General features: G+C 32.7%; 1 long non-coding RNA gene across 1 annotated transcript; it reads left to right on the top strand.

Annotated features, from left to right (window-relative positions):
• The first annotated feature begins 293 nt into the window (after positions 1 to 293).
• LOC143081955 (uncharacterized) lies at positions 294 to 2,885 on the top strand. The gene is made up of 2 exons (XR_012980178.1): positions 294 to 1,023; positions 1,417 to 2,885. It is a non-coding gene; the product is annotated as an uncharacterized LOC143081955 (long non-coding RNA).
• The last annotated feature ends 9,147 nt before the right edge of the window (positions 2,886 to 12,032 follow it).

The raw sequence follows: 12,032 nt of genomic DNA, 5'->3' as shown, positions 1-12,032 counted from the left end.
CTTATGTAACTTTCTTATGAATGCATAGAAAATAATAAAAGAGGTATACATAGATAGATAAAAGATTAATCTTTTAAATGAATGTAATATTTTTATCATGCAATCATTATGTAATCAATTATTATGTAACTAGTAGCAAAATATGGGTAAGTTCACTTGAATGAATTTAACGCTATCATCTTTTTAACTATACAAAAAAATTTAACGGAATCTTAATCAACACATTATGGGCTTCAAAAGGGTGTCTCAGATTGTCTCTATGGTGTATGTACTGTTGCCAACATACACGTACGTACTTTAATGAATATGCATTTTACTATAACGAAATCTTATTTATTTCATACACGTTCTGATACCATTCCAAAGTAAAGAGTATGGTCTGGTAATATTTCCGTGATACTTATCATTTCAGGGTGAAAAACAAACTTTTACGAAACTTAATCTGCAGCATTTGTCGAATAATAGCAGCGAACGTATTAAGCAATATTGGTTCTAGCAACTAGTATTTTACAGCATAAATGAATTAACATTTAGAAAATATATTTATTTGACAGAATCTGTGCATTTTTTTTTTCAAACATGACATTGCCATTTGAAAAAACGTCCACCTAAAACGTGTCAAGGACCATAAGAATGTGCAATCTGGATCTGAATGTTTATAAGACCTTCTTTTACATTTATAGTGGTACAATTCGTTAAAAGCAATCACACGGAGATCGTGACTATTCCCTTTTAGGTAGGTAATTTGGGGATATTGTAATATAAATACCGTCCTTCTGCAAGTCATACCAAACATAAGTTGGGAAACATATGTTTTAAACGGATAACGAAATAATGTTTTATTTTTATTTATGTATATTTAAAGGTATGCCCAGGTACTTGCACGTGGTAAAACAAATTTTAAATTTGAATATCTAACGTCTTATATTACGCTGGTTGAAGCTACACTAGAGTCAGCTCCACAATTAACAGTACAGATTTACCTGCTGATTATTGACAGCCATACTGACACTACTTACACAGGTACTTATTTATTGATGTATCTGTATGCATGTCTGTATAGCATTTTTATTCTATTTAATATGTTGAAGACTAACATCTTAATTGTCCTGAGTAGATAAACATGTGAAATATCGTAGCTGAATTATTGCTTCCTTGAAATATTTTTAATAGTGCAAAGCAAATATTCAATGAAAACGAACAAAGGATATCATTGCAAATGTATCCGCCTAAACATTATTCTCAAGATGACATATTGCTGACTTATACACTAAACACACTTATAATTTGCGAAACATATAAATTCATTGATTCATACTGCAATGAAGTAATAAACTAAGACACATGCATACGTTATAATATCAGCACGTTGTGTTTCTGCATTACTGAAGTAAATAATACATACTTTTGTTACAGGAATAATTCGTTATCTAAGCATAATTGCATCTTCCCTTGGACTTGCTTGGTCGTTGAATGCATTTAAACATCAAAATCGAAAGAAGACGCAGAACAAAGAGGACGGCTTTTGTGTAAAACTTATTCACTGGATATCACGATTTGCTGAGATTGTGCCGCGCATTATCTTAATTGCACTCTGTACTGCTGAATATAGCGTATATGTTTTATTTTTCGTAATGTATCGCTTTTTATGCGGATGCATGTACAGCCTTTGTGAAAGATGGGCTATTGATGAAAGCTTCCGATTCTTAGAGGAGCCCGATTTGATATTGGGAATAGTAGGCAACATATTTTGCTATTCTGTATCAAAAATCTATCAATGCCAAAAGAAAGAACAATGTGGAGGGAAATTCTTCGTAGGTTATTACATTATATATTATATAGAAAATGGCATTATATTGTTCTTTTGGTACAGCGATGATCCGGCTTTACTTCAAATGAAGATTGGAGGGGCATGTTCAAACCATGCATGGTGGGCACCAAGTGTTATAGTTGTTGTCAGTATTCTATGCGTTGTACAGCTGTTATTTTTGTATCTATATTATCGTTTACGTGGGAAACAACCCCAAGCAAATTCTCAGAACATGTCGGCAGAAAAATGCCACCAATCTGATTCCCTTAATTCGGACTCTTTCACTAATCGTGGACAATTCGATAACCATGGTTTTCAAGATGGACAGCAAACATACAATTTTCACGATGGCCAAGTGGCCAGTCCTTATGATATTGATAGTCAATATGCAAATGACTCACAAATGCAGCCACATTGTGGATATGAGAGAAATAATCAACCTGTATATCGATATCCAAGGGAAGAGCAACACGTTACTCAGTCATATGAGTCGGATGTCAATAACAGATGGAATAGTGAACCGTATCAACATATATCCCAACAGTCTCAGCAAATTCAACAATACAATATGAATCCATTGCAACAGTGGAATGATTACCATTCCCAAAGAGGATGGTATGAAAGCAACATGAGCAATCGGCAAACACATTTTGCTTCTTCATTTCACAATCAAACATTTGTAGGAAACGTTAGTTCCTCATGTCAATCATCCATGCAATCGGTGACTCAAGGTGCCGTGTTTACTGGTACACAATATAACAGTCAAGGAGAATACAGGTTTAGTGGATATTAATATGAATAATAGAAGCACATACGTGCATTCTGGCTAATAGTTTACGCTTACAAGAAATAAAAATGGTATGCAAGGAAATTAAAAATGAAAAAAGTATACACATATTCATTAAAATATATATCCAGTCCTCCGATTTTCTTTGCGATGATTTTTTTCCGAACTTTTGCTTGAAAAAATATTATAATAAGTCTTTACATAACATTATTTGAAATATTTGTAACCTTGTGTATTCTGTCGTTTTTGTAATCATACAATAGAAAATAGAAACATGTATCCTGCAAATTTGGTGTCTTTTTACTACAGATACATATATCGACATGCTGTATCCTGTATACTATACAGATATCGCTTTAAAGCTCCACCCACTGCCGACCTACGTTTATGTATTGCTGTTGAGGAGTGTTGTATAACATTGTGCCACCTCAGAATGTGTATTACAGGCGTATTCCAATGACGTATTGTTTGACCTTACGCAAACTAACGATTACTTTTATACTTTCTGTTTGTTTTCAAACATTTCTTTTAGAGCAATTAGAATAGAACAAATTTTCTAAACAGTCAAACATGAACAGCAGTATTTTTTACGGCAACAATCATCCATTTCAAAACGTATTCATGTGTAACAAAATCAACCATGTCCATTGCATGTTAAGTGAATGTCAAATTCAGTTCAAAATTCTGAAGCGTTGGACAACTCGTACACTTCTGTTTCCAACTGGACAGTGACTTTTTTTATTTGTGTTTACAGTAGAAATTAGCTGTTATGTTAAAATAGATAGTTATTTATCATAAGCGATGTATTATTGTTGACCATTCGATTTTATTTTTTGGCGAACCCGTCTTAACCTGAATGTGTTTTAATATCCCACGTGGGTCTCAAGGGATTTTGAATCGAAAATAAATGTGTGTTTTGTGGATCTTTGAAGGCAAAAACCATACAAAATAAATTGCAGGATAAAGACAATAACTGTTAAGTGTCTGAAATACCAGCTGTATTTGAACTCAGCTCGAAACAGGAGAATTAACCCGCTAAAGCTCGCATTACACCTGTTTCGTAGCCTCGTACACATTCACTTTATATTTAAAGACACTATTAGTTACATAATGTGTTAGTGACCTAATATGATATAGACAGGGTCAGTAATTTGGGTGAGAGCGAAGGTCGAACCCCATATGGAATTTACTTACCCTGTATATATCATATTAGGTCACAAGCACACTATGTAACGAATTTATCTTACCGACTATCTTTATTTGTGGAATTTAGACTAAAGTTGTCTTATTTGCTATCCTAGCACATCTTCTTATTTCTGTACCAAAAGTGTTCAAGTGCTCAATTTTAAGAACCTTCTTCAATTGGTCTGCACTACAAAAACTAATGTAAACGACAGATATCTATTATCTACCACCTTGATATAACAATACTAAACAGATCTTTCAATACTTTTTTGATAATCAAACAATGTATAAAGTGTAAATCCATTACTAACCGTGTATTGAAATAAGCCCCGCCTCCCTAATAACCTAATATTGAATAAACATGATCTCCACGAGGTTGCTATTAACCAATCATATTCCTAAAAATGTATAGGAGGAAAGATAAATATGCATATTTGAAGTTACAAGACAACTATCGGCCTTTTAAAACAGTGTGGTGCTGTCAACCTATTCATTTACCGTGGATTCTTTTTCTAGAATCAAAGCTTTCGAAATCTGTCGCTCAAATGGGCTCACCATATTAGATGCTTTTGTTTCCTCTGTGTGCCTTATTTCATTTAGTTTGAATTGACTGATTAACTTATTTCTGTTCACTAATGAAATTGATTTAAAAACTTACTTTTAATTTTTGTGATTTCTATGGGCCTTCACTGGGATTCGAACCCGTCCATGATTTCTGATGCGTGATACTGACATCAACATATCGACAAAACCTCTGGACTAACAATCGGTTACAATTTAAAAGTTTATTTTATATATACACATGGAAAAATGTATTGCAACACCTTGATTTTTAAAAACTTGAAAAATCAGCCTTTTTTTTGGATGAAATATAATAAAATATTTGTATAATATTATCGATACATAGTTTATGATAACATTGGCATTAAAACGAACAAAAATGTTTAAACAAAAATTATTAATATAACCACAATTTTAATCACAAAATGAAGTGTTTTTTGAACAAAAAAATGCATTTTACAACTTTTACTGTAGTCGAACTTTGCAATGTCAGACATTTCAAAATTATTCTTCAGATGATTGTTCACATCATGGTTGATCGTTATACGCCAAAGAATTAGTACTTTATGCGCAGCCTCTATTCAAACGGATAACCGCATCTAAACGTCTTCTGATTTCTGCCATAAATCGACTAATTTGTTGCTAAGGCAGCAACAACCATTTCTGATGATGGGCAGTGTTTATTTCATGATGTGTTTGAACGGGGTTTCCTTTCGCGCACTTTCCGTCCACTAGTGTCCCATATATGCTCGATATGGTTCAAATCCGGGCAATAATCGGGCTAATGAAGATGAACCAATTTCCATTGGAACAATGGATCTTCCTCCACGATGTTAATTTCCAACTTTGGCGAGCTCTGCACTACATTGGATACTGAAAACTGTGTGTCTGTTCGTATGCAAAGGTCTATGAAATAGTCTTATCACACGATAACCAGTAGCGATGAGTCGATCTCGAACAGTTCTTGTTAAAAGGCAACTGTATGCCCATCACTCTCTTTTTAGAATTGTATTGTATCCAACAGGTTTCCTTCTGACCAACCTTAATTCTGTGGATTCATTAATATTCGTTGGATACCAATTTTCGTGAATTTTGTGGGTACAGGAGAACCACGAATTCAAATGTTAACGAATTACACAATTTCTAAAGGAATGAGTGAAGACTTTGCCAAAACCACGAAATTAAATATCCACGAATATGCAAGTTTTTCCCAAACCACGAAAATTGGTACCAACGAAAATAAATTAATCCACAGTTATGCTTGATTTTCCCTAGCAAATGGTATAGGAGGTCTTCTTTATTTCGGAAGGTCTGTAACATCGTTCATTGCCTGGTTTTTATTCTTAAAACAGCTTATAGTGGAATGGGTATGACCAACAATACGTGCAGTTGTTACAGCGACATATCTGCTTCTCTCATGCAAATAATCTGCCATCTTGGTGCAGTTAAGAGTTGTCGAGGACCCATTACACGGTGTCAATCACATAACTTTAGACACTTGGTTATTTAAAGTGTTGAAAACAATGAGGATAAAAACATCTGTTTTTTCTGTTTACGGGTACAGTAGCTGTATGTGCAGATGAAAATTTATCGAGTCGATATTTATTGATTTAACTCAGGTGATACTTAAATAATGTTTAATTAGTTCTATGTTACCAAATTATATCATAAAAAAATAAAGAGTGTTTTTTTTAATTTCAATTTCAATTTGGTGTTGCAATACTTTTTTCCATGTGTATATATAAATGAGTATATGATATACATCAGTACAACAGACACACATGGCTTCTACCTTTATATATACATAATAAGCAAACGAATAGTATGAATTGGTAGCCCCGAGGTTTCATGGTTAAGATAAATGAGTTCAATGTACGGACTTGTATTTTTAGGTTCGAATCCCTGAACTGAATTCTCTTTGTTGTCCCTTTTCTCTCCTTTGGCAGTTGTTGTTCTTGTTTTGTATGTAATTGTGGATAATGTTTGTAATAAAAGCGAGTTTGTTCGTTTATTTTTGGATTATAGTTGGTTATTTCACATGTTTAAAGCAAACATGATTACATTCTCATGATTTGTCCATTTTTGTTTTATAAATTAATATAATATGATTTCATCTGATTTACTACATAATTTTACAACTGTTAATTCGTAAATTCCTATGCTAGAAAATCGTGATGTGTCTAGAATTATGCTATCTGTTAGAAATTTCGGAAACATGCTTATTATATGCACTATATACATGTTCTTTGACGGGTTGTGTTCACTTTGACACATTCTCCATTTTCATTTTTAATAGAAAAAAGTTCGAATATATCTTGTAAAAACAGACAATATTCAGATGCCTGATAGTATGAAGATCTTTAAGGACAGACGTGTTATCTAGAAGATATTTGTAGTTTTTGTTTTAACTATTGATTGTGATATTCAATTTATTGTAATGGATCGTTTGACACGATTACATGGTTATTTAAACTCACTTACAATACCTTGTATTGAAGAATAGGCGTTATTTTTCAAAGCTTCTAACACAATAGTTTAAGTTATAGATACAATGAATAAGCGTTGATTCAGGAAAAACAAACCATTCGCCGTAATTATATCACAGAATACATGACAAAGACGTTAGAATCTAATTATCGCAGCATGGTTTTCAAAACTGTACAAAACAAATCCAGTGTTAAAGAAAGGGACCATGCATAACTAAATGTGAAACAATGTAAACACAGAATACAACTTTTATGTTAATCAATTTATATTTTAACTGTTCCTGAGCATCCATTTGATTGAAATTAGCAACGAAGTGTTTATTGCATTGTCAAGAAACACTCATTTGCATCTTTAAAATTTAATACAATTTTAAAGATTCGGTATTCAATACGTCTCAGGAATTTTCGTACCGACTTTTATTTTTTCTTAGAAAATAACGTTCTGTAAAGCACATAGAACAACAAATATTAATTACTATCGAACATTACCTTCAGCTACTTATGACAAAACTCAAATTTAAAAACAAAATTTTGCCATCAAATGAAAACATCAAAAGATCAAATTTATCAAATGAATAGATAACGTCTGTCATTTTCCTGACTTTTTAACAAAAAATAACAATGGTGTATTACACCTGGTTTAAACAGGTCGGGACCACTACATAATATGGAAATGCATAAATAAGCATACTTACGTTCTCGCACATGTAATTGTTTGTTTACATGTGACGCAATTTATTTTTACCTATGTTTTTGACCAATCCACTAAATGAGTCACAATGCATGATGGACTACTACGTGTTTACAATCAACGAAGAACACGTGTTATTTAATGAATTACTACACATTTGTTCGTGCAATGCGGGATGCACAATTTCACTTAGTTTTTCATTTTGTGTATCCTCATTTTTAGTTCGTGATATGAAGTATTACTTCCATGATCAGATTAACGAAGAGTTGTTTCTATGCGGAGAAAAATGTGTTTAAATTACCCGATATATAGCCATTAACATGTTTGATGATGGCACAGAGATTTCATGTATTTGTTCACCAGACAGCAACGAAACAACAGCGAAAAAAACACAACTACCCATGATACAAACTTACTAGTGTAAAGTGAGTCGTCGATAACAGCCGGTTCTGACATTCACGAGTACAACAATGTTCGTATAGATAACCAAAGGCAAATGTGGGATCCTTGAATTTTGTGTTCGTAAAAAGGCGAAGAAATATTTACATACATGGCAGTATTAACAAAATCTATTTTGTTGTCACATTTCAGTATGTGGGACTTCCAAACTGATCCCTTTGATTTTAAGGTAGTGAAGTCAGCCACTCTAATTTCAGTTTGTTTGTTTTTTAACGGGCTCGGACATTTGCCAAACTGAATAAAATCATTACAGCTGATTTCTTATACCTGCAAAGTAAAACTTAGTTGCTTTGCTTGTATAGTTGATCATACAAGCTTCGAAAAAGATTGACATCGTTAAACAATATACATATATATAGGCATAGTTTAACTTGTATATTTTATATTTTGTACAATAAACAAACAAATCAATCAAGCTTAGCAAAGTCTTGCTATACATGCATTAAGAAATAAGCTGTAATAATTTTATCCATATTTATATGCGACAAGGAGGAAAATTGATATGTTTTGTGAAAATTGCAGCGATGGATCTATAATAAAAAAGAAGGTGTGGTATGATTGCCAATGGACCAACTGTCCACAAGAGACCAAAATGACACAGAAATTAACTTTTATAGATCACAGTACGGCTTTCAACAATGAGCAAAGCCCATACCGCATAGTTAGCTATAAAAGGCCCCGATATGGCAATGTAAAACAATTAAAACGAGAAAACCAACGGCCTTAATCATATAAAAACAAATATGTAACACATAAACAAACGACAACCACTGAAATACATGCTCCTATACATTATATATTTTGTTTCATGGGAAAGATTTCTTGTCCTTTTATATTTAATTGGGCCGGGGTTTTTTTTGTTGTTATTTTTTTTGTTTGGATTGTTTTACACAAGTAATTTTTGGGTCATTAATAGCTTACTTTTCAGCATTGCATCTATGACTGCTTACTTTACTAAACTATGTCTTTGTTGGAAAGGTGTCTCATTTGGCACTCATACCTCATCTTCGTATTTCTATATACAAAACACGTTTTAGAAAAAAAATAATAGGTAATATGGCACCCACTATTATCCAGAGACTTTAAATATTGGAGATATTTTACATATGTCAGCAGGACTGCAGCTGAACGATAAAAAAAACCTCTGATGTATATTTTGTGATAAAAATAACAATAAACGGATATTATCGATGGATGAAACTATAAACAAATGTATTGAGCTATATACCGTACGTACTAACGCAGTGGCGGATCCAGGGGCCGGGGGTTTCTGGGGATGGACCTCCTTCTTTTTGGAACATCAGTGCATTTGGATGGGGACATGTTGTTGGAACCCCTCCCCTTCTGTCCAGGGTTAGGACCCCCCTTTTTAAAATGGCTGGATCCGCCCCTGATATTACCGCTAAAGTCAAATTTGAGGTATACATGCAAGTCTTTAAATGATACAGAATACGTGTCTGTTTTTTGTAGTACTGGTTGGTAAATTAAAGTATGAACAATAAATCAAAAGAGCATAAAAACGTATAACATTAACATATTGAACTCCAATGCTAATAAAAAAAGGAAATTTCCATAAACATAGACAAAATTAAACGCCTTGTTTGCATGTGTTTTTTTTTATGTTTACTATTACACATCTATATCGTATTATCAACAACAACTATATCTTTAGTGTTTTTTGATTACAAGCTTATAAACTTTCTAACTTGTTACAAAATTTTCCTCATAGTGACTTTGATAAACAATAAAACAAAGCACGTTGAAAGCGTTACAGATAAGCGACATGAAAGATCCACAACATTTATTTTTATTCTTATATGACGATCTATTATTGTTAACCATATCATGCTTTTTGGGGGTAAAGCGGAACAGCCTGAACAGTATTGTGTATAATGATTTTACGGTAAACCCAATTATCGAATCGTCCCCTTAAAATCGAAATATTTCATGTCAGCCGTATATTTGTTTTTATTCAGTCATGAATGGTGCAGTTATATAATTATTTTACCCCTCGCTAACGCTCAGGGTGAAATAGTCCAACCCATGGTTACTGAAAACAAATCTGCGGCTGCCATGAGTTATAATACATATAATACTTTATTTTCCATGCGTTCCCATTTGTTTCCGTGAAAGTTGGTAACTATGTTGCATTGAATATGTTCTTTAATATGTCTAAGTATCAGTCATTTCTATTCCCCTTCAAGCTAGAATACGTGTGTTTACAATCACAATTTTCCTCTTGTACATTTGTGTAGTTTGTCGACGTTTTGTAGCTAAGGTCAATACAAATTGAAAAATATATACGATTTAAAGTATGGGATGTTTATAATTCAATATCTGTACATTTTATTACTATTTCGAGTAAATGAGAAAAATGACGTTTACTTCTACAGTTCTATTTCAGTAAACCTTAGCCATCTAAGTATCTTGAACATTTTCATCTTTGTCTTTAAATTGAAGTTTTATATGACTTTAAATGTACTGGGGACCTGACAATCTATTTTGTATTCTATATTTTTAAGGTGATATTTAGATTTTTTGGAAATGCCCAATTGCAATGTTCAGTCATCAAGAACATGATCAGTATGTATTACATACAATATTTCCCATGACCATTAATTACATAAAGAAGTCATTAACATCATTTCATCAATTACCAAGTCAAGTGTTGTGTTATTTGAAAGCAAATCACTGCAGACATCTACGTAAACATGAAAGGAAATAGATAGCATCCTTAAAACATCCCCATTATAATTAGATGTTTCTACATACGAAAGAGGAAGACGCTTACAATATATGTATCTTTGCCTCAATCAAATGCTTTTCTTTGAAACCACTTGTACGCCTATAAATAGCTAAATGATATCTAAACCAGTATTATAAAACGTTTGCATGTGAAGGTCCAGTTGTCAATTATAAAAAAAGAAGAAAAAAAAACATCTTTATAACTGAGGATTACTTTTTGGGGTAAGTATATTTAAAATAAGTTCAAAATCGCCGCGAAAAGTCGTGTAAACAGGGTGCATAACTTGCAATAGACGTTCTATTGGTAGTTGTTACTTCTTCGCCATGCAGGTCTCTTAGGAGTGAGAGCAACTACTGGTTGTCTCGAAGTAATATCAAGTTTTATGAAGGGTAATAAGTGTTTTTCTAGCTTATTTTTTATCCGGCTCATAGTGTCATATTCACAGTAGGGTTCAATTTTATAACGCATTAATATGTGCTTGTTTACTATTGTTTATTGTATACATTGTATGTGCCATAGGACATTAAACAGCCATTCCAACATCGTAACAACAAATTGTCAAATGATTGATAGAACTTCAAAAAAAGCCACTGTGGTCAGTTTCCTAAAAAACATGCAGGCGACTCTTAATTTGTATATTAAGTCCTACTTGCCTTCCTTTCCTTTTAAACTAAATTTAGATGTGTTTAATGTTAAGATAATTGGAATTCAATGAGCAGAAATGAATAACAATTTAGCATTTATAAAATTGTTCATGACATCAACTCTGTGATACTCATGATTAACCGTCTTGATTATGAAGTTGTATCATGCATGCTACGAGTGCGGATGGCTGTGAAGTTCATCAACAACATGACCAAACGAAGTCATATAGAGTTTGTAAGCTCTGATTAAACGCTTATTGAACTGAATAAAGTAGAGATAGCAACACTTTTGTGTTAGGAGTCAGAATAATGTGTCCATGTAAGGTGACATGTTCTCGTGCTCACTGTTATATTGTAATGTGTACGTGAATTAGGGGACATGCGTACATGGTTTTCATAATAATTGTCTACTTTATCATCAATCATATATGCAATTAGGTTATAACCGTGACAAATCATTAATAAAAGTATAATGAATAACTATTTAATTAGCAATTTGGTGTAAGCGTCATATATTTTACATCGCGACCCTTCTGTTCAAACAAGAATATTCCTATACAAATCAGACTGAAAATTAAGATAAAAACAAACTCATTATTTTTAATGATTTGGCAAACAATGCAACGTATATGCAATTTATACAGATATCTTTGTTAATTTCAG

Source organism: Mytilus galloprovincialis, chromosome 7 (assembly GCF_965363235.1).
Source record: "Mytilus galloprovincialis chromosome 7, xbMytGall1.hap1.1, whole genome shotgun sequence".
Taxonomy (NCBI): Eukaryota; Metazoa; Mollusca; class Bivalvia; order Mytilida; family Mytilidae; genus Mytilus; species Mytilus galloprovincialis.
Note: the sequence above shows the minus strand (reverse complement) of the source record. Positions and strands in the feature narration are given on the sequence as shown.